Source organism: Pleurodeles waltl, chromosome 3_1 (genome assembly GCF_031143425.1).
Source record: "Pleurodeles waltl isolate 20211129_DDA chromosome 3_1, aPleWal1.hap1.20221129, whole genome shotgun sequence".
Lineage (NCBI taxonomy): Eukaryota > Metazoa > Chordata > Amphibia > Caudata > Salamandridae > Pleurodeles > Pleurodeles waltl.
In genome coordinates, this window is record NC_090440.1 from 55,290,242 (window position 1) to 55,310,326 (window position 20,085).

Genomic DNA, 20,085 nt, shown 5'->3' on the forward strand with positions numbered 1-20,085 from the left:
TTGAATCCGAAAACCCAATTTTACAACACAATTGTGGCATTTTACTGGGCATACCCCATTTGTGCAATTTTTTGTGCTTTCAGCCTCCTTCCAGTCAGTGACCGGAATGGTCATGAAACCAATGCTGGATCCCAGAAACCTAAACATTTCTGAAAAGTAGACAAAATTCTGAATTCAGCAAGGGGTCATTTGTGTAGATCCTACAAGGGTTTCCTACAGAAAATAACAGCTGAAAAAGAAAAATATTGAAATTGAGGTGAAAAAAACATCAATTTTTCTCTACTTTTTACTCTGTAACTTTTCCCTGCAATGTCAGATTATCGAAAGCAATATACCGTTACGTCTGCTGGACTCCTCTGGTTGCGGGGATATATAGGGTTTGTAGGTTCATCAAGAACCCGAGGAACCCAGAGCCAATAAATGAGCTGCACCCTGCAGTGCGTTTTCATTCTATACCGGGTATACAGTAATTCATTTGCTGAAATATAAGGAGTAAAAAATAGCTATCAAGAAAACCTTTGCATTTCCAAAAAGGGCACAAGATAAGGTGTTGAGGAGCAGTGGTTATTTGCACATCTCTGAATTCCGGGGTGACCATAGTAGCACGTGAATTACATGGAATTTCTCAAATAGATGTCTTTTTTACACACACCCCTATATTTGGAAGGAATAAATGTAGAGAAAGACAAGGGGCAATAACACTTGTTTTGCTATTCTATGTTCCCCCAAGTCTCCCGATAAAAATGATACCTCACTTGTTTGGGTAGGCCTAGCGCCCGCGACAGGATACGCCCCAAAACACAACGTGGACACATCACAGAAAACAGAGCTGTTTTTAGCAAAGTGACTACCTGTAGATTTTGGCCTCTAGCTCAGCCGCCACCTAGGGAAACCTACCAAACCTGTGCATTTCTGAAAACTAGAGACCTAGGGGAATCCAAGGAGGGGTGACTTGTGTGGCTCGGACCAGGTTCTGTTACCCAGAATCGTTTGCAAACATCAAAATTTGGCTAAAAAAACACATGTTCCTCACATTTCTGTGGCAGAAAGTTCTGGAATCTGAGAGGAGCGACAAATTTCCTACCACCCAGCATTCCTCCACGTCTCCCGATAAAAATTATACCTCACTTGTGTGGGTAGGCCTAGCGCCCGCGACAGGATATGCCCCAAAACACAACCTGGACACATCACAGAAAACAGAGCTGTTTTTAGCAAAGTGACTACCTGTAGATTTTGGCCTCTAGCTCAGCCGCCACCTAGGGAAACCTACCAAACCTGTGCATTTCTGAAAACTAGAGACCTAGGGGAATCCAAGGAGGGGTGACTTGTGTGGCTCGGACCAGGTTCGGTTACCCAGAATCCTTTGCAAACCTCAAAATTTGGCTAAAAAAACACATGTTCCTCACATTTCTGTGGCAGAAAGTTCTGGAATCTGAGAGGAGCCACAAATTTCCTTCCACCTAGCATTCCCCCACGTCTCCCGATAACAATTATACCTCACTTGTGTGGGTAGGCCTAGCGCCCGCGACAGGATATGCCCCAAAACACAACGTGGACATATCACAGAAAACAGAGCTGTTTTTAGCAAAGTGACTACCTGTAGATTTTGGCATCTAGCTCAGCCGCCACCTAGGGAAACCTACCAAACCTGTGCATTTCTGAAAACTAGAGACCTAGGGGGATCCAAGGAGGGGTGACTTGCGGGGCTCGGACCAGGTTCTGTTATCCAGAATCCTTTGCAAACCTCAAAATTTGGCTAAAAAAACACATGTTCCTCACATTTCTGTGGCAGAAAGTTCTGGAATCTGAGAGGAGCCACAAATTTCCTTCCACCCAGCGTTCCCCCACGTCTCCCGATAAAAATGATACCTCACTTGTGTGGGTAGGCCTAGCGCCCGCGACAGGATATGCCCCAAAACACAACGTGGACATATCACAGAAAACAGAGCTGTTTTTAGCAAAGTGACTACCTGTAGATTTTGGCCTCTAGCTCAGCCGCCACCTAGGGAAACCTACCAAACCTATGCATTTCTGAAAACTAGAGACCTAGGGGAATCCAAGGAGGGGTGACTTGTGTGGCTCGGACCAGGTTCTGTTACCCAGAATCCTTTGCAAACCTCAAAATTTGGCTAAAAAAACACATGTTCCTCACATTTCTGTGGCAGAAAGTTCTGGAATCTGAGAGGAGCCACAAATTTCCTTCCACCCAGCGTTCCCCCACGTCTCCCGATAAAAATGATACCTCACTTGTGTGGGTAGGCCTAGCGCCCGCGACAGGATATGCCCCAAAACACAACGTGGACATATCACAGAAAACAGAGCTGTTTTTAGCAAAGTGACTACCTGTAGATTTTGGCCTCTAGCTCAGCCGCCACCTAGGGAAACCTACCAAACCTGTGCATTTCTGAAAACTAGAGACCTAGGGGAATCCAAGGAGGGGTGACTTGCGGGGCTCGGACCAGGTTCTGTTACCCAGAATCCTTTGCAAACCTCAAACTTTGGCTAAAAAAACACATGTCCCTCACATTTCTGTGGCAGAAAGTTCTGGAATCTGAGAGGAGCTACAAATTTCCTTCCACCCAGCGTTCCCCCAAGTCTCCCGATAAAAATTATACCTCACTTGCGTGGGTAGGCCTAGCGCCGGCGACAGGAAACACCCCAAAGCGCAACGTGGACACATCCTAAATTTTGGAAAAAAACAGAGGTGTTTTTTGCGAAGTGCCTACCTGTAGATTTTGGCCTCTAGCTCAGCCGGCACCTAGGGAAACCTACCAAACCTGTGCATTTCTGAAAACTAGAGACCTAGGGGAATCCAAGGAGGGGTGACTTGCGGGGCTCGGACCAGGTTCTGTTACCCAGAATCCTTTGAAAACCTCAAAATTTGGCTAAAAAACACATGTCCCTCACATTTCTGTGGCAGAAAGTTCTGGAATCTGAGAGGAGCTACAAATTTCCTTCCACCCAGCGTTCCCCCAAGTCTCCCGATAAAAATGATACCTCGCTTGCATGGGTAGGCCTAGCGCCGGCGACAGGAAACCCCCCAAAGCGCAACGTGGACACATCCTAAATTTTTGAAAAAAACAAAGGTGTTTTTTGCGAAGTGCCTACCTGTAGATTTTGGCATCTAGCTCAGCCGGCACCTAGGGAAAGCTACCAAACCTGTGCATTTCTGAAAACTAGAGACCTAGGGGAATCCAAGGAGGGGTGACTTGCGGGGCTCGGACCAGGTTCTGTTACCCAGAATCCTTTGCAAACCTCAAAATTTGGCTAAAAAAACACATGTCCCTCACATTTCTGTGGCAGAAAGTTCTGGAATCTGAGAGGAGCTAGAAATTTCCTTCCACCCAGCGTTCCCCCAAGTCTCCCGATAAAAATGATACCTCACTTGCGTGGGTAGGCCTAGCGCCGGCGACAGGAAACACCCCAAAGCGCAACGTGGACACATCCTAAATTTTTGAAAAAAACAGAGGTGTTTTTTGCGAAGTGCCTACCTGTAGATTTTGGCCTCTAGCTCAGCCGGCACCTAGGGAAACCTACCAAACCTGTGCATTTCTGAAAACTAGAGACCTAGGGGAATCCAAGGAGGGGTGACTTGCGGGGCTCGGACCAGGTTCTGTTACCCAGAATCCTTTGCAAACCTCAAAATTTGGCTAAAAATACACATGTTACTCACATTTCTGTGGCAGAAAGTTCTGGAATCTGAGAGGAGCCACAAATTTCCTTCTACCCAGCGTTCCCCCAAGTCTCCTGATAAAAATGATACCTCACTTGTGTGGGTAGGACTAGCGCCCACGAAAGGAAAGGGCCCAAAACACAACGTGGACACATCACATTTTTTTATAAAAAGCAGTGCCTACCTGTGGATTTTGGCCTGTAGCTCAGCCGACACCTGAGGAAACCTAGCAAACCAGTGCATTTTTGAAAACTAGAAACCCAGGGGAATCCAAGATGGGGTGACTTGCGGGGCTCTGACCAGGTTATGTTACCCAGAATCCTTTGCAAACATCAAAATTTGGCCCAAAAAACACTTTTTCCTCTCATTTCGGTGACAGAAAGTTCTGGAATCTGAGAGGAGCCACAAATTTCCTTCCACCCAGCGTTCCCCTAAGTCTCTCGATAAAAATGGTACATCACTTCTGTGGGTAGGCCTAGCGCCCACAAAAGGAAATGGCCCAAAACACAACGTGTACACAACATATTTTTTCACAGAAAACAGAGGTGTTTTTTGCAAGGTGCCTACCTGTGGTGTTTGGCCTGTAGCTCAGCCGGCCCCAGGGGGGGGGGCAGAAATGCCCTAAAATAAATTTGCCCCCCCAACCCCCACCCTCCCCCGCCGGGAGCGACCCTTGCCTACGGGGTCGCTCCCCCTGCGTGACATTGGCTCCAAAAAACAAATCCCTGGTGCCTAGTGGTTTCTGTCCCCTTGGGGGCAGATTGACCTTAAATTGGCCAATCTGCCCCCAGGGGGGCAGAAATGGCCTAAATACAATTTGCCCCCCCCAGGGGAGCGACCCTTGCCTGATGGGTCGCTCCCCATCTCTAAAAAAAGAAACAACAAAAAATAAAAAAACCCCAAAAAAATTGCCCTGGCGCCTAGAGTGTTCTGCCCCCCGTGGGCAGTTCGGCCTAATAATAGGCCGATCTGTCCCCCGGGGGGGGCAGAAATGGCCTAAAATAAATTTGCCCTCCCAACCCCCTGACCCCCCCCCCCCGGGAGCGACCCTTGCCTACGGGGTCGCTCCCCCTGCGTGACATTGGCGCCAAAAAACAAATCCCCGGTGCCTAGTGGTTTCTGCCCCCTTGGGGGCAGATTGACCTAAAATTGGCCAATCTGCCCCCAGGGGGGCAGAAATGTTCTAAATACAATTTGCCCCCCCAGGGGAGCGACCCTTGCCTGATGGGTCGCTCCCCATCTCTAAAAAAAGAAACAACAAAAAATAAAAACACAAAAAAAAAATTGCCCTGGCGCCTAGAATGTTCTGCCCCCCCGGGGGCAGTTCGGCCTAATAATAGGCCGATCTGTCCCCCGGGGGGGCAGAAATGGCCTAAAATAAATTTGCCCCCCCAACCCCCACCCCCCCCCGGGAGCTACCCTTGCCTACGGGGTCGCTCCCCCTGCGTGACATTGGCGCCAAAAAACAAATCCCCGGTGCCTAGTGGTTTCTGCCCCCTTGGGGGCAGATTGACCTAAAATTGGCCAATCTGCCCCCAGGGGGGCAGAAATGGTCTAAATACAATTTGCCCCCCCAGGGGAGCGACCCTTGCCTGATGGGTCGCTCCCCATCTCTAAAAAAAGAAACAACAAAAAAAAAAAAAAAAAAAAAAAAAATTGCCCTGGCGCCTAGAGTGTTCTGCCCCCCCCCGGGGGCAGTTTGGCCTAATAATAGGCCGATCTGTCCCCCGGGGGGGCAGAAATGGCCTAAAATAAATTTGCCCCCCCAACCCCCACCCCCCCCCCCGGGAGCGACCCTTGCCTACGGGGTCGCTCCCCCTGCGTGACATTGGCGCCAAAAAACAAATCCCCGGGGCCTAGTGGTTTCTGCCCCCTTGGGGGCAGATTGACCTAAAATCGGCCAATCTGCCCCCAGGGGGGCAGAAATGGTCTAAATACAATTTGCCCCCCCAGGGGAGCGACCCTTGCCTGATGGGTCGCTCCCCATCTCTAAAAAAAGAAACAACAAAAAATAAAAACACAAAAAAAAAAATGCCCTGGCGCCTAGAGTGTTCTGCCCCCCCCCCGGGGGCAGTTCGGCCTAATAATAGGCCGATCTGTCCCCCGGGGGGGCAGAAATGGCCTAAAATAAATTTGCCCCCCCAACCCCCACCCCCCCCCGGGAGCGACCCTTGCCTACGGGGTCGCTCCCCCTGCGTGACATTGGCGCCAAAAAACAAATCCCCGGTGCCTGGTGGTTTCTGCCCCCTTGGGGGCAGATTGACCTAAAATTGGCCAATCTGCCCCCAGGGGGGCAGAAATGGTCTAAATACAATTTGCCCCCCCAGGGGAGCGACCCTTGCCTGATGGGTCGCTCCCCATCTCTAAAAAAAGAAACAACAAAAAATAAAAACACAAAAAAAAAATTGCCCTGGCGCCTAGAGTGTTCTGCCCCCTCCCCGGGGGCAGTTCGGCCTAATAATAGGCCGATCTGTCCCCCGGGGGGCAGAAATGGCCTAAAATAAATTTGCCCCCCAACCCCCACCCCCCCCCCCAGAGCGACCCTTGCCTTCGGGGTCGCTCCCCCTGCGTGACATTGGCGCAAAAAAACAAATCCCCGGTGCCTAGTGGTTTCTGCCCCCTTGGGGGCAGATTGACCTAAAATCGGCCAATCTGCCCCCAGGGGGGCAGAAATGGTCTAAATACAATTTGCCCCCCAGGGGAGCGACCCTTGCCTGATGGGTCGCTCCCCATCTCTAAAAAAAAGAAAGAACAAAAAAAAAAAACACAAAAAAAAAATTTGCCCTGGCGCCTAGAGGTTTCTTCCCCCCCTGGGGGCAGATCGGCCTAATAATAGTCGCTCCCTTTTGTCAATAACAATAAAAAAATAAAAAAATCCCTGGTGTCTAGTGGTTTCTACCCCCCTTGGGGGCAGATTGGCCTCATCAAAATAGGCCAATCTGCCCCCAAGGGGGGCAGAAATGGCCAAAATATAATTTTCCCCCAAGGGGAGCGACCCTTGCCTAAGGGGTCGCTCCCCACCTCAATAAAAAAAATGGAAAAAAAAAAATAAAATAAAAAAATGGTCCCTGGTGTCTAGAGGTTTCTGCCCCCAGGGGGCAAGCAATCCGGCTTTTGAAACCCTCGGAGGGACTTCAAAGGGAAGGAAATACTTTTCCTTCCCTTTGAAGCCCCTCCGGGCCTCCCAAGTGATTGAAAAAGAAATGCTTTTGCATTTCTTTTTCAATCGCGCTGGAAGCAGAGCTTCCAGCGCGATGAGGGAGGCCCCTGTGACACATCAGCGCGCGCGCGCGCGCTGACGTCACAGGGGGGGGGGTGGGGGGGGGTCGGGGGTGGAAGGGGAAGGTCTTCCCCTTCCATCCCCGACTTGGGGGGGAAGGGGGGTGCACGGGGGGCACGCTAGCGCGCCCCCAAGTTCCCCTGTGCCATGGACGAGATGATCTCGTCCAAGGCACAGGGGAACTGTAGCCTTGGACGAGATCATCTCGTCCAAGGCACAGAAGCGGTTAAATGCCAGAAATGATGTAAGGAGGGGCATATTTACAAGCCCCTAGTGCCACCGGAGCGTCACTTTTTTGATGCTCTGGTGGCGCTGTTCCCTGCATCATATTTACAAGGTGGCGTTAAGCCACTTTTTGTGGCTTAACCCCTCCTTGTAAATATGGGTCCCTCTGAAGCAGTTTACTGTGGCACTGGGGCGTGCAATGGGTGTTGCTGTGCGCGTACCCATGCAACATCCATTGCTTTTTGACACTGCCACAGATTTACAAGGAAATGTAAATCTCAGGCACTGTCATAAACTAACGCCAACCCATTCTGCACCACACATAGAAAGAGCAAAAGGCCATTAATGATTGTCTATGTTCAGGAAGGTGTCCCTTCCTGCACATAAACAATCATTAAATATTCAGATTTGCAACTTCTATGTGTGCTGCATTCGGCAAATCACCATTATTGATAGTTTATATGCAGGAAGGGACATCTTTTTGCACATCAAAAACTATTTCTTGCAAAGTAGAGACCCTTGCATTATGGTGGAAGGGTGCCTTCTTTGGTGCTAGGCAGCTAAATTTAGCACCAGAGTTAGGGAAACACAGGGATGCGCCATATTCTTGTAAATACGGCACATCCCTGCATTTCTGTAATGATGCAGTGTGGCTCTGTGCCAAAAGTGTGACTATGCCCCTTACCCTCCAAACATTTGCTAAGGGTTTATTCAGATAATTAACATTAAAAATATTGAATACGTGTTTCTTATCAGGACAAACAAAGAGCTGCCTTCCTGTACATATACTCTTAATTTGTTTACAGTCAAACATGCTTAAAGTTATTTTTCAATGCCCGAGTACATGTATTCTATGGTGAAGTACTTTGGTATCAAAACTAACAGTAGACACCTTTTGGCATCATTTGGAACTGCATGGCCTCCACTCATCTATTACTAGCATGTAATGCAAAATTTTAGGTTTGGAGACTCAGCTATTTCCATTTCAACTCATTCAAAAGTTGCCTTTTGAGAGTAAACTTGCAGTCTTTTTTTCAATTAAAAACCTGCTCCACATAACAGACTTAAGTAGAGAGCCAATGGCAGTGCCAGCTCAGTCACATGCTGCTTCCCCATAGCACAGATGGGGAGACGGTGGAATGTTATGTTATGTGGATTTATACAGCATACTATAATCCATGAGATGTGTGGTGATAGCCTCGAGGAGGTTTACTCGAACAGCCAAGCCTTCAGCTTCCTGCAGAATTCCAGAAGAGAATAGAGCGGTCTAATGTGGTGTGGGAGGTCATTCTCTGCTTTAGGGGCGATGAATGAGAAGGCAGAACCTCCTGATCTGCCTATGAAAATGTGTGGGTGTATGCTAGTCAGAAGTTGGCTAAGCTGACTCATTTAGGGCATATTCAGAATAGTATGTGTTTTGTCATTGAGGCATCTATCATAAAACAACAGTGGCTTCAATGACAAAATTCTCTGTGGGCAATTTTTCAGAAAATGAGATAATCCCTAGTTTCAGCTACGTCTCTGAAGACACTAAACTCAGATACAAACATTTGACATCTTCCTACTTACAGTGTGATAAAGAGATATACTTTAGTATCACCACACACACCATTCTGGTTAAGCCTTAAATATGTAGCCGCTTCTTATAAGAACATTACAGGAGCATACACCAAGGTGAAAAGATGTCCCCCTAAGAACTATGGGCCATATGTACGAACACATTTTCCCATAGACACAGAATGGGCAAAACTGCTTGCTCCATCTGGCCCTATATCCCTGCCAAATTGTATATGCTCTCTTGGCTACTGTTAGAGGTGGCATTCTTGGTGTGGTTTATACCTAACATTTTGCCCTTAAGACCTCCCATTTTTTCTGACTGTTGTATTGCTGCCTGTAAGATTCTGCTCTATTTACCACTGCTAACCAGTGCTAAAGTGCTTGCGCTCTTTCCCTAAAACATATTAACAATGGCTTATACCCAAATGGAATATTTAATTTACCTATAAGTCCCTAGTACAGTGCACTACATGTGCCCATGGCCCACAAATTAAATACTTCTAATGGGCCCTTAAGTAGCCCTCTAAATATGCCTCAGGCTTGCCTTTGCAGAGCCTGTATATGCAGTTTTAAACTGCATTTCGACCTGCCAAATTAAACCTTTTGACAGGCCCAAACATTCATTTTTAATACATATGTCACAGCTGAGGTAGCCCACAGACAGCCCCAAGGGCAGGGTGCAGTGTATTAAAAATGATGGACATACACTTTTAAGTTTTACATTTCCTGGTAGTGAAAAACTCTTAACTTTGTTTTTCACTACTGCAAGGCCTACCTCTCCCTTGGATAACATAGGAGTTGCCTTATTACATTTTAAAAGTGTAGTTTTCAAATGTGAATAGTGAAGCAGTTCATGTTTGGTATCTCTGAAATGCTAATTTAAAATCCTAACTTATGGTTAAGTAGGATTGTAAATTACAATTCACAAAATGACATTTTTGGAAAGTTGGCATTATTTGATGCCTGCAGCCTGCCTCTGGTCACATCACTGGATGTGATTAGCAATTGGGCTATGTGTATTCCTCCTCAAAAGCCACACACAATGGGAACTTAGGTTTGACTTAATGGGCCATTACTGCCAGGGTAGAAGCGAGGAGCTGGACCTAACCTCACTGATGCCTGAAGAAGCTGTGTCTTATCTCTACACAAAGGGCTGCATATCCCCTGCAGTTAGTCCGGAGCCAGGACAAGGAAGACAGGGCATCTGTGCACTTCAAAGGGATACCTCTAGAAGCTTCTTCCCACTTCAAAGGCACAACAGTGTATAAATGGTGGCATCATTTTTTCATTGCCCTCTGGAGATAAGAGGGTTTGTATATTTTCAAAGGTCTGACGCCTGACTATGTTGTGGTGTATGAGATTGATAAGTGGTTTGAGGCTTATGAGATTGCCTTACAGCTGCAGGAGATCTCTGAGGAGGATTGGGCGCTAGTCTGTGGATGCATATGCCTAGTGAAGGGATTGGTACCCTAATGGTCCTAGAGAAGGGAGACAGGATGAGGTATCCCCCATGAAGGAAGCCATTGTCAGGAAGTATGATCTGACCCCAGAAAGGTACAGACAGAAGTTTAGGAACAGCCAAAAGCTGGCCCAACAGACCTGGGTGGAGTGTGTGGATTCCTTTTCCAAGGCACTGCACTGGATGTTTGGATAAAGGACAGTGAAGTGAAAGATTATCAGGGATTTAATTGCAAAGGAGCACATGGTCAGTCCTTGCTTTGCATATCTGTGCTAACACCTGATTGACATTAATTTCTCTGACCCCAGGGAGCTTGCTAAGGAAGCAGTCCTCAGGGTCAGCACCACGATCCATAGGAATGTCTCTGGGGGGATCAGCACAAAGGTGCTCAAGTTCCCAAACAGAAAAAGGAGGAGGTGGAAAAACAAGGAGTTCTCTAAAGGGCCCTGTTAGAAATGGGGTTTCTGGTTGTCTAGGGTATGCACCTACGCCAGGCAGAACCCACCCGCTCTAGTCAGGGGAAGGGAGCTATACACCCATGACAACCCCTGCTCAGGCCCTTAGTAGTTTGGCACGAGCAGTCAGGCCAATCCCAGAGGCAATGTGTAAAGGGATTGCAAAACCCACATGACACATGTGATGCCAAACCCCACCACAAAGGAAACACAACACCAAGTTATATAAAAATAAACTGTATTGTACCCAACATCGTTAGACCAATCACAACATGTCAGTAATACCCTGCTACCCGAGCAATTGTCAGAACATTACACAGTACTATTACTCTGCAAAAGCCAGCAGTAGTCACATAAAACACATAGGCTTCTGGTTATTCTGCAACGTAAGCAGAAGTCAGGAAAACATTGTTATCAAAATGCACATATCATGGTAAAACACATATCACCAGAACTGCATAGGTCATAATAAAACACATGATCATTACTGCAAAAGTGTTATCATGAATGCACATAACATGCTACAGTAGCTGCAGTATAAAATCTCATGACATTAACATACTGTCAAACATTACCATGACTGCATATAACATGAGAGCATCACCAAAGAATGCCCCTTGCAGGTATCAGGGGGGCCATGACCTCACCATAAGACACAGTCCCCACTGTCATATGTGGCGCACGGAAACAGAAATGCACATATCTCCTCGGGCTATTCTCACTGGCACTGGTGAACGTGATCTGTCCCCTCCATCTGGTGACACCACACAACATACTGGGGGCAAAGTGGACGTGCATGTCCCAATTCACTGAGCTCCTATGCTCCGATCCTCACACAGTACTTGCAGGGCCAGGGACCTCCATCAAGTATCACCACCCGGCCTGCGTATATGCCACAGAAATGCAAGTAGGAGGGGGACCAGGAGTAACTGGGGACCGCTGATGAGGTTTTCCCACCCACAAGCCTCCAGAAAACAAACGGAGGACCCAGCAGTAATGGGGGCGACCTCCAATGAGGTCTCCTTTCCGAGTGCGAGCCACAACAGTAGGAACATGGCCCAATGGGAAGAGCCTCCAGGCTCAGAACCCTGCATCACCTATCAGGGGCCCTGTGGTTCTCCCGGGACCTGAAGAGCCCACCACAATTCTCTGGAAAGCATAGCACTCACCGAGGAGCCACCGAAGCCGCCGCGCTGCTCCAGACTCTCACTCGCCTATTCCTGGTTCTGCAGAAGTGATGAACTGCATCAGGTGCCTGACGGTGCCCCGGAGGCACTCTCCACAGCACTCCTTGCCCCAGGGGCACTCCAGGGAGCACAATCGCTCCCAGCTTTGTCTTCTTGTGCCCCGGGGGGCACTCCAAGAAGCACATTCGGACGCGCTAGTCCCACCCCGGATGCAGTGGTGATTACTCCCTTAGGGAGAAATCACTCCTAATGCACTTTAAACAAATAAAGTAGAGTGCGCCGCATGCCCTAAGCTCCAACACAGGAGCCATTAAACATTGCGCTGTCCTCGCACTTTAAGCAAAAATGGCGGGGAACAGGGGACAGAGTACCTGGCTCATGGAGACAAAAAGTGGGACCACAGGGTGGTAGGGCCCAATACACACAAAGAGTTGGTGTCAGGCATTCCCTCCTAGTGACCCTGCAGGTCACAGGTCAGCACAACAGCAGCAGTCCAAGGCGGCTCCTGGTGAGTCCCTCCAGCAGCATTCTGTGTCCCTTTCTGTTCTAGAATGTCTCTTTTTACATGAGGGAAACCCCTTGTACTTATACTCAGTTTTGCACAATCTTTCACAAAAGGGGGAGAAGAGGTTCTAACCAGTTCCAACTGGTTCTAGGAGTGTCCCCTCTCTCTTCCAGCACAGGCTCCAGACATCAACTGGGGGTAAACGAGCCCTTTGTGTTAGGCCAGGGCACAGCCTTTACAAACGCAGGTGTGACCCGCCTCTCTTTCTCTAAGCCCAGGAGGACCATTCAATATACAAATGCACTTCTGTGACACCGCCACCCTCCCTGTGTACAGGCTGTCTGAAAAGTATGCATAAACCCAGCTGTCACTCTGCCCCAGACGTGGATTAGAGTGAAGCTGCAAAACACCAGAGTCATAAGCACAGAGAAATGCTCACTTTCTAGAAGTGGCATTTCTATAATGGTAATAAAAAATCCACCTACACCAGTAAGCAGCATTTCTCACTACCACTACAACCATACTAAACATGCCTACGCTACCCCTCATAGATCAGACAAACCCCCCTAGACTTAAGGCAGGGCATTTCCAATGCAATCCTATCAGCAAGGCAGCACTTACAGCAGTGAGAAACCAAATAGGCTGTTTGTCACCACCAGGGCAGGCCACACAACCAGGCACATGTCCTGCCTTATACATACATAGCACCCTGCCCATTGGGCTAACTAGGGCCTACCTTAGGGGTAACTTACATGTAGTAAAAGGGGAGTTCCAGGCCTGGAAAGTAAATGTAGATGCCAGGTCCTTGTGACATTAAACTTTACGTGCAGGCCCTGTGCTAGCAGGCCTGAGACAGGTTTGAAAGACTACTTCTGTGGGTGGAGCAATCAGCACTGTAGGCCCACTAGTAGCATTTTATTCACAGGCCCTGGGTAGAGGGATACCATTGTACAAGGTACTTACAGGTACATTAAATGTGTCAATTAGGTGTAAGCCAATCATACCAACTTTAGAAGGGAGAGTATCTAAAATTTAGCACTGATCATCAGTGATAAAGTGCTCAGAGTCCTAGAGCCAACAACAAGAGGTCAGAAAAAAATAGGAGGCAGGAGGCAAAATTTGGGGGATGACCCTGCAAAAAGGGCCATGTCCAACAGACCCCAAACTACTTCCTTGGGTTAGGACCCCCAGCAGCCAACTGAGAAAAAAGGAAATTGTTCACTGACAGTAAATCTTCAAGGAAGGTACTTCCCAAATGCTATGAGTGCTAACAGGAAGGGCACTTCAAGAAGGATGCCTAGAGTCCCAAGCGGGTACAGCCTCTCACCAGTGGGCAGTCACTGGGGTCAGATAGTATAGTGCTTACGGAGGAGTTTGTCCCAGATAGTGAGGGGCCAGAGCAGAGGTTATCCTAGTGTCCCTGAATGATGGAGAGATGGTACATAGAACTCACATGCCTAGTGTTACTGACCACATGGCTAGTATTGCCACACACTCCATTGTAGCCCAAGAGGGTAAACAGGAGGACCTGGAGCCAAGAAGAATGGACCAGGTTCCTGCCAAAAAGCAGAAGGACAGGAATGCGGGAAACCCACTTCTGAAACTCCCACAGTCCGGGAGGAGGCTGAACCTGCAGGAGACACCTCAGAGCCTACAGCGGAGGATGTTGCCAACCTGGGAAACCTACCTGGGCTGGCCAACTAGCAAAAGGAAGGGGTGCCCCACCAGGGAGGAATTTCTGGAAGGTGCAGAGGCAATGTCGTAGTCTTGTGGGCCTACAGCATCAGGCTGAGGCCCGGGCAGCTGCAATACCACCGGTGAGCACCTGATTTACTAGGACAATGGTCTCCTGTATAGTGAGCCTGACGCCGCAGCCTGTGGGTTGGTGGTCACCCAGAGCTACAGGGCTGTCCAACTGAAGCTGGCTCAGGATGTACCCCTGTCTGGTCATTTGGGGCAGGACAAGACCTTTGACAGGCTTGTTATCCAGTTTTGCCGGCCTCAAATGAGGAAGGCTTCCGATGCATTTTGCAGTTCTTGTCCTCCCTGCTAGGCCAGTTGCAAGCCAGGAGGGAAGCACAAGGCCTCCTGCAACATTTTCCTGTCTCTGGAACCCTTTTGAAAGGGTGGCCATCAACATCATTGAGCAGCTGGACCCCAAGACAGTCATGGGCAACAGGTTCATCCTAGTCTTGGTGGACCATGCCACTCGGTACTCTGAGGCTATGCCTCTGAGGACAGTGACTCTACAAGGAGTTGCCAGGGCACTGATGGGAACCTTTACCTGTCCCCAAGGAGGTGGTGTCAGACCGGGGTACTAAATTCAAATCAAGGTATTTGAAGGCCATGTGGAAGGAGTGTGTGGTAAACTACAAGTTCTCCACTCCTTACCACCCACAAACCAATGGGGTTGTTGAGAGGTTCAACAGAACCATAAAAGGCATGATAATGGGCCTATCAAATCCCATGAGGTGGAAGTGAGGCCTCCTCCTGCCATGCTTTTTTTTGCCTTTAGGGAGGAACCACAGAAGGAGGTTGGCTTCATCCTCTTTGAACTCCTGCATAAGCACCCTGCGGGAGGAACTCTCAATCTGAAGAAAGAGGGCTGGGAGCAAGCTCTCCGAAAGGCCCCCCAGGATGTCATCAGCTTCATGTTGGCACTCCATAGCCAGACAAGGCGTTTCTGGAAGCTAGAGCAAGAGAATCTAGATGTCAGCCAGGGGGACATGAAAGGGAAGTATGACCAGAATGCCACTCTGGTCGACTGGGCGAGTTTCAGCATTCTCAAATAGTGTGGGTTATGAGTCCTTTTGAGCCCAGGTCCCTACAAGATTTCTGGACGGGGCTGTATGAGGTGAAGGAATGCAAGCGTGATATCACCTACTTAGTGGACCTCTAGACTCCCAAGTAACCTGTAAAGGGTCCTGTATGTCAATCACCTCGAGCCCCACTTTGAGAGGTCTGAGTTTACCATGCACTTAGTCACAGATAAGGGGGTGGAAGGGGAGAGTGAGCCTCTCATCGACTTCTTCACTACACTGACCCCAGAACAATAGAGAGCGTGCCGCCAGTTATTGGGTCAGTTTGTCTCTTTATTCTCCTTCATCCCAGGATTCACTACATGCAATACCCATGATACTGACACTTGGGACAGCATTCCTGTGAAATTTAAAATCTACCAGCTGTCTGATAAGGGGAGAGCCGCATTAACTAGGAGGTCTCTAAGATGCTGGAGTTAGGGGTTATTGAGCCCTCAAACAGCCCTTGGTCCAACACAGTGGTGTTGGTCCCCAAGGCTCTCCCTTCAGAGGTCACTCCAGAACTTAGTTTCTGTGTGAATTACTGTGGGCTCAATGCAGTCACCAAGACTGATGCACACCCCAACCCCAGAGCTGATGATCTCAAGAGCTGCCAGGTTCCGCAGCACTTTTGATTTAACTTCTTGACACTGGTATAGTGCCTTGACCGGGGGGGGAGGAGGGGGGGGGTTAAAGAGAAGTCTTTATTCTCAACCCCATGAAGGGCACTTCCAGTTCTGAGTCAACCTCAGAGGTTGTTTAACCACATCATGGCTGGGTTGGAGAATTTCAGTGCCACCTATTTGGATGACACTGCGATCTTCGGTTTTAGCTGGAATGATCACCTGTGTCACCTCAAAGAAGTGCTTCAGGCTCTGCAGAGGGTGGCCCTGACTATCAAGGCCAGTAAGTGCCAAATATGGCAGGATTTAGTTGTCTACTTGGGTGACAAAGTAGGAGGAGGCAAGGTGCAGCCCCTTAGGGCCAAGACTAAAACCATTCTGGCTTGGGAGACCCAAGTCCCAGACAGAGGTGAGAGCCTTCATACAAAACAGAAGGCCAAAGCAACAGTGATATTTATCTTGCGCAATCCCATACATGAAATATTGTCCTATTAAATCAACTTTTAGCGCATAAATTAAATAAACACCAGTTGCCATGATGTCACCTAGCAGGGAACCATACAAGATATGGCACCCCCTGCTATAAATTATCCAAATTGAATACTGGAGCACTCTTATACATGTAAAGACATATAATACTATGATTTGTTCACATATAGTTAATGCCCACAGGTGTTTTGTCCACCACTGGACTTTATAGTCCTAATTTAAAAAGCATAACATGTTTGAACAATGATTTGTTCATTATCAACATAACCAACTCTAAGATCTGGACCAGTAGTATGTAATAATCCAAATTCTATTAAGACTCACGTGGATGCAACCCAGTGTCCTACTTGCACTTTCTGCAGATTGGACCATTTTTTTGAACGTAGTACAGGCTGAGGCCCATTATGGTATTCCCAGTGTTTTCTGTACAATGCACCTGTGGAAATACCCACAAACACTTGTCCTTAGTATCTTTATCCTGTGTTTTGAGTGGTCATTGATTTTTTGTTTCTTTCTTAATCGCCAGTTTCAGGTTACACAGACAGGAAGATATCAATTTACTCTCCATTCAATTTGATCACTCAAAAGAATCTTCTGTTTAGTATGGTGGCGTGCAAGGAGGGACATGCAATCTACCCAAGATGCCATATGCATATTCTGGTCTTGTCTTTTTTCAGAACGAATGCGCATGTGTCCACACCGTGGAACATGCTCTGGATCGGTAAACAAATGAATAAGCCAGGTGCAGTTTTAGCCCCTCCGGGATTTGTGAAATCTCTGGGGCATATTTACAAGCCCCTTGTGCCTCATTGCACCACACTAGTGTCATTTGTTTATGCTAATGTTCCGTTAAGGAGGCCATTTTCCCACGCCATACTTACAAAGTAGCACAACGCATGCGTTGTGCCACTTTGTAAACCCTTGTACCACATTATGCCTGCACCAGGCATAATGTATGCAAGGGGGCGTTCCCACGCAGAGAGGTCTGTAAAAATTCTGCAGAGAAATTTACAAGCCTTCACCATGCCATTTTTAGCATCATTTATAACGCCTGCCTGAGGCAGGCATTAAACTGACGCTGCCATTCTTTTCAATGGGCCTCTCTTGACTTTGCAGGATTGGCGCTAATCCTGCAAAGGGCCACAATAGCATGAACATTTTTGGTGCTACTGTCCTTACGTGTGCAAGGGTGCACAGTATTGTAAATACGGCGCACACATGGGGCCCAATTCATAAAGGCAAACTTAGACCAAAAGTCTACATTTAGACCAAAAGCCTAAGTTTACACCCAAAGACTAACTTTACTTGTTATGAGTTAGACTTTTGGTTTAAGTTTAGACCAAAAGTCTAAACTTAGACCAAAAGTCTAACTTTACTATAAGTAAAGTTAGACTTTTGGTTTAAGTTCAGACTTTTGGTGTAAACGTAGACTTTGGTCTAAGTTTACCTTTGTGAATCGGGCTCATGGTGTCTTTAGCAGGGTTCAGGGTGACGCAAGAAAAGTGACGCCTCAGGACTGATGCAACACTTTCTTATAAATATGTCCCTTTTTTAATGTACTGATGGGACTTGCATCGACAAATGGCAAGCAGTAATGATATTAATACTAGGACCTTTTGTCTCCAGCCCATCACAAACACCATTAATTTTGTTGATTTTACTACAGATAATAGCCCGGAAGTCTCACCACATGACTTTGCAAGGGGTTGATCAATCAATGATTTGGATGACTAGCCTGAAGTTACCATACCTTCTTCTGACAGCAAAACAGGCTGCTAGCATTTCACATTATCATCACTGTTTGATGTGCGCTGTGGTGTGCAGGGTTCATGCTGACACTTACCATGCATGCGTCTGGTTGTTTGGATGCACAAACATAGTTGCAGTGACATATTTTCTTTATCTATTGCTTGTCTCTTTTTCTTACTTTTTAAATGTCACATTTATTTTCAAAGATCCATCCTCCTGAATAGTAGAATTAGGTAAATTTCTTTAGGTGGGCTCCAATCATGCAATTTTCGGGTGTCCACCCTAGTAGATTGGGCTCTATGACCTTTTGGTCCTGATGAATTGCCATAGACCCAAGGGTGGGTATGCACTGCAAGGAACATGTTAATTCCTTTTTAAAAACTCATTGGTCATTAAAACCTCGTTATTTCCTTTCTGTTTTTAATCCTTAAAAAGAGCAGCCTCAGGGTCTAAATGCAGTTTGGGTGCCGTTAATTCATTTTCATCAGACACCTGGTCCAGTCTACTACTACAAGCCACCCATGAATTAACAAGGGTGACTGCCAGTGATAGGTTACCTTCCTGACTTTTTGGCAGAGAAGAGATCTCAAATAAAGAGCATCCTTGACTGGGTTGTTGGGTATTGCAACTCCTAAATCAAATCATTAACATTTATAAAGCGCGCCACTCACCCATGCGGGTCTCAAGGCGCTAGGGGGAAGGGGGTTACTGCTGCTCGAAGAGCCGGGTCTTGAGGAGTCTCCGGAATGCGGAGTGGTCCTGGGTGGTCCTGAGGCTGGTGGGGAGGGTCTTCCAGGTCTTGGCTGCCAGGTAGGAGAAAGACCTCCCACCCGCCGTGGAGCGGCGGATGCGAGGGACGGCAGCGAGCGCGAGGCCGGTGGAACGGAGGAGACGGGTGGGGGCATAGAAGCTGAGGCATCGGTTGAGGTATTCAGGTCCCTTGTCGTGGAGGGCTTTGTGTGCGTGGGTTAGAAGTCGGAAGGTGATCCTTTTGCTGACTGGGAGCCAATGCAGGTGTCTCAGGTGTGCGGAGATGTGGCTGTTGCGGGGTACGTCGAGGATGAGGCGGGCGGAGGCGTTTTGAATACGTTGCAGACGTTTTTGGAGTTTTGCGGTGGTCCCAGCATAAAGGGTGTTGCCGTAGTCCAAGCGGCTCGTGACTAGGGCGTGGGTCACGGTTTTTCTGGTGTCGGTGGGGATCCAGCGGAAGATCTTGCGGAGCATGCGGAGGGTGAGGAAGCAGGAGGAGGACACGGCGTTGACTTGTTTGGTCATGGTGAGCAGAGGGTCCAAGATGAAGCCGAGGTTGCGGGCGTGGTCTGAGGGGGTTGGTGCGGTGCCAAGGGCCGTGGGCCACCAGGAGTCGTCCCATGCGGTCTGGGTGTTGCCGAGGATGAGGATTTCCGTTTTGTCTCAGTTCAGTTTTAGACGGCTGAGCCTCATCCAATCAGCGACGTCCTTCGTGCCATCTTGTAGGTTGGTCTTAGCGCTGGCGGGGTCCTTGGTGAGGGAAAGTATAAGTTGAGTGTCGTCGGCGTAGGAGGTGATGATGATGTTGTGCTTGCGTACGATGTCAGCGAGGGGGCTCATGTAGACATTGAAGAGTGTCGGGCTGAGCGAGGAGCCTTGAGGGACGCCGCAGATTATCTCGGTGGGGTCTGAGCGGAACGGTGGGAGGTAGACTCTTTGAGAGCGGTTGGAGAGGAAGGAGGCAATCCAGTCCAGGGCCTGGCCTTGAATCCCGGTGGAGCGGAGGCGGGTTATTAGGGTGCGGTGACAGACGGTGTCGAAGGCAGCCGAGAGGTCGAGGAGGATGAGGGCGACTGTTTCACCGTTGTCCATCAGGGTTCTGATGTCGTCTGTGACTGAGATGGGGGAGGTTTCAGTGCTGTGGTTGGTTCGGAATCCGGATTGTGAAGGGTCGAGAAGGTTGTTGTCTTCCAGGAAGTTGGTAAGCTGTTTGTTGACGGTCTTCTCTATTACCTTGGCAGGGAAGGGGAGGAGCGAGATGGGGCGGAAATCTTCAGGTCGCTTGGGTCAGCCGTAGGATTCTTTAGTAGGGCGTTGACTTCGGTGTGTTTCCAG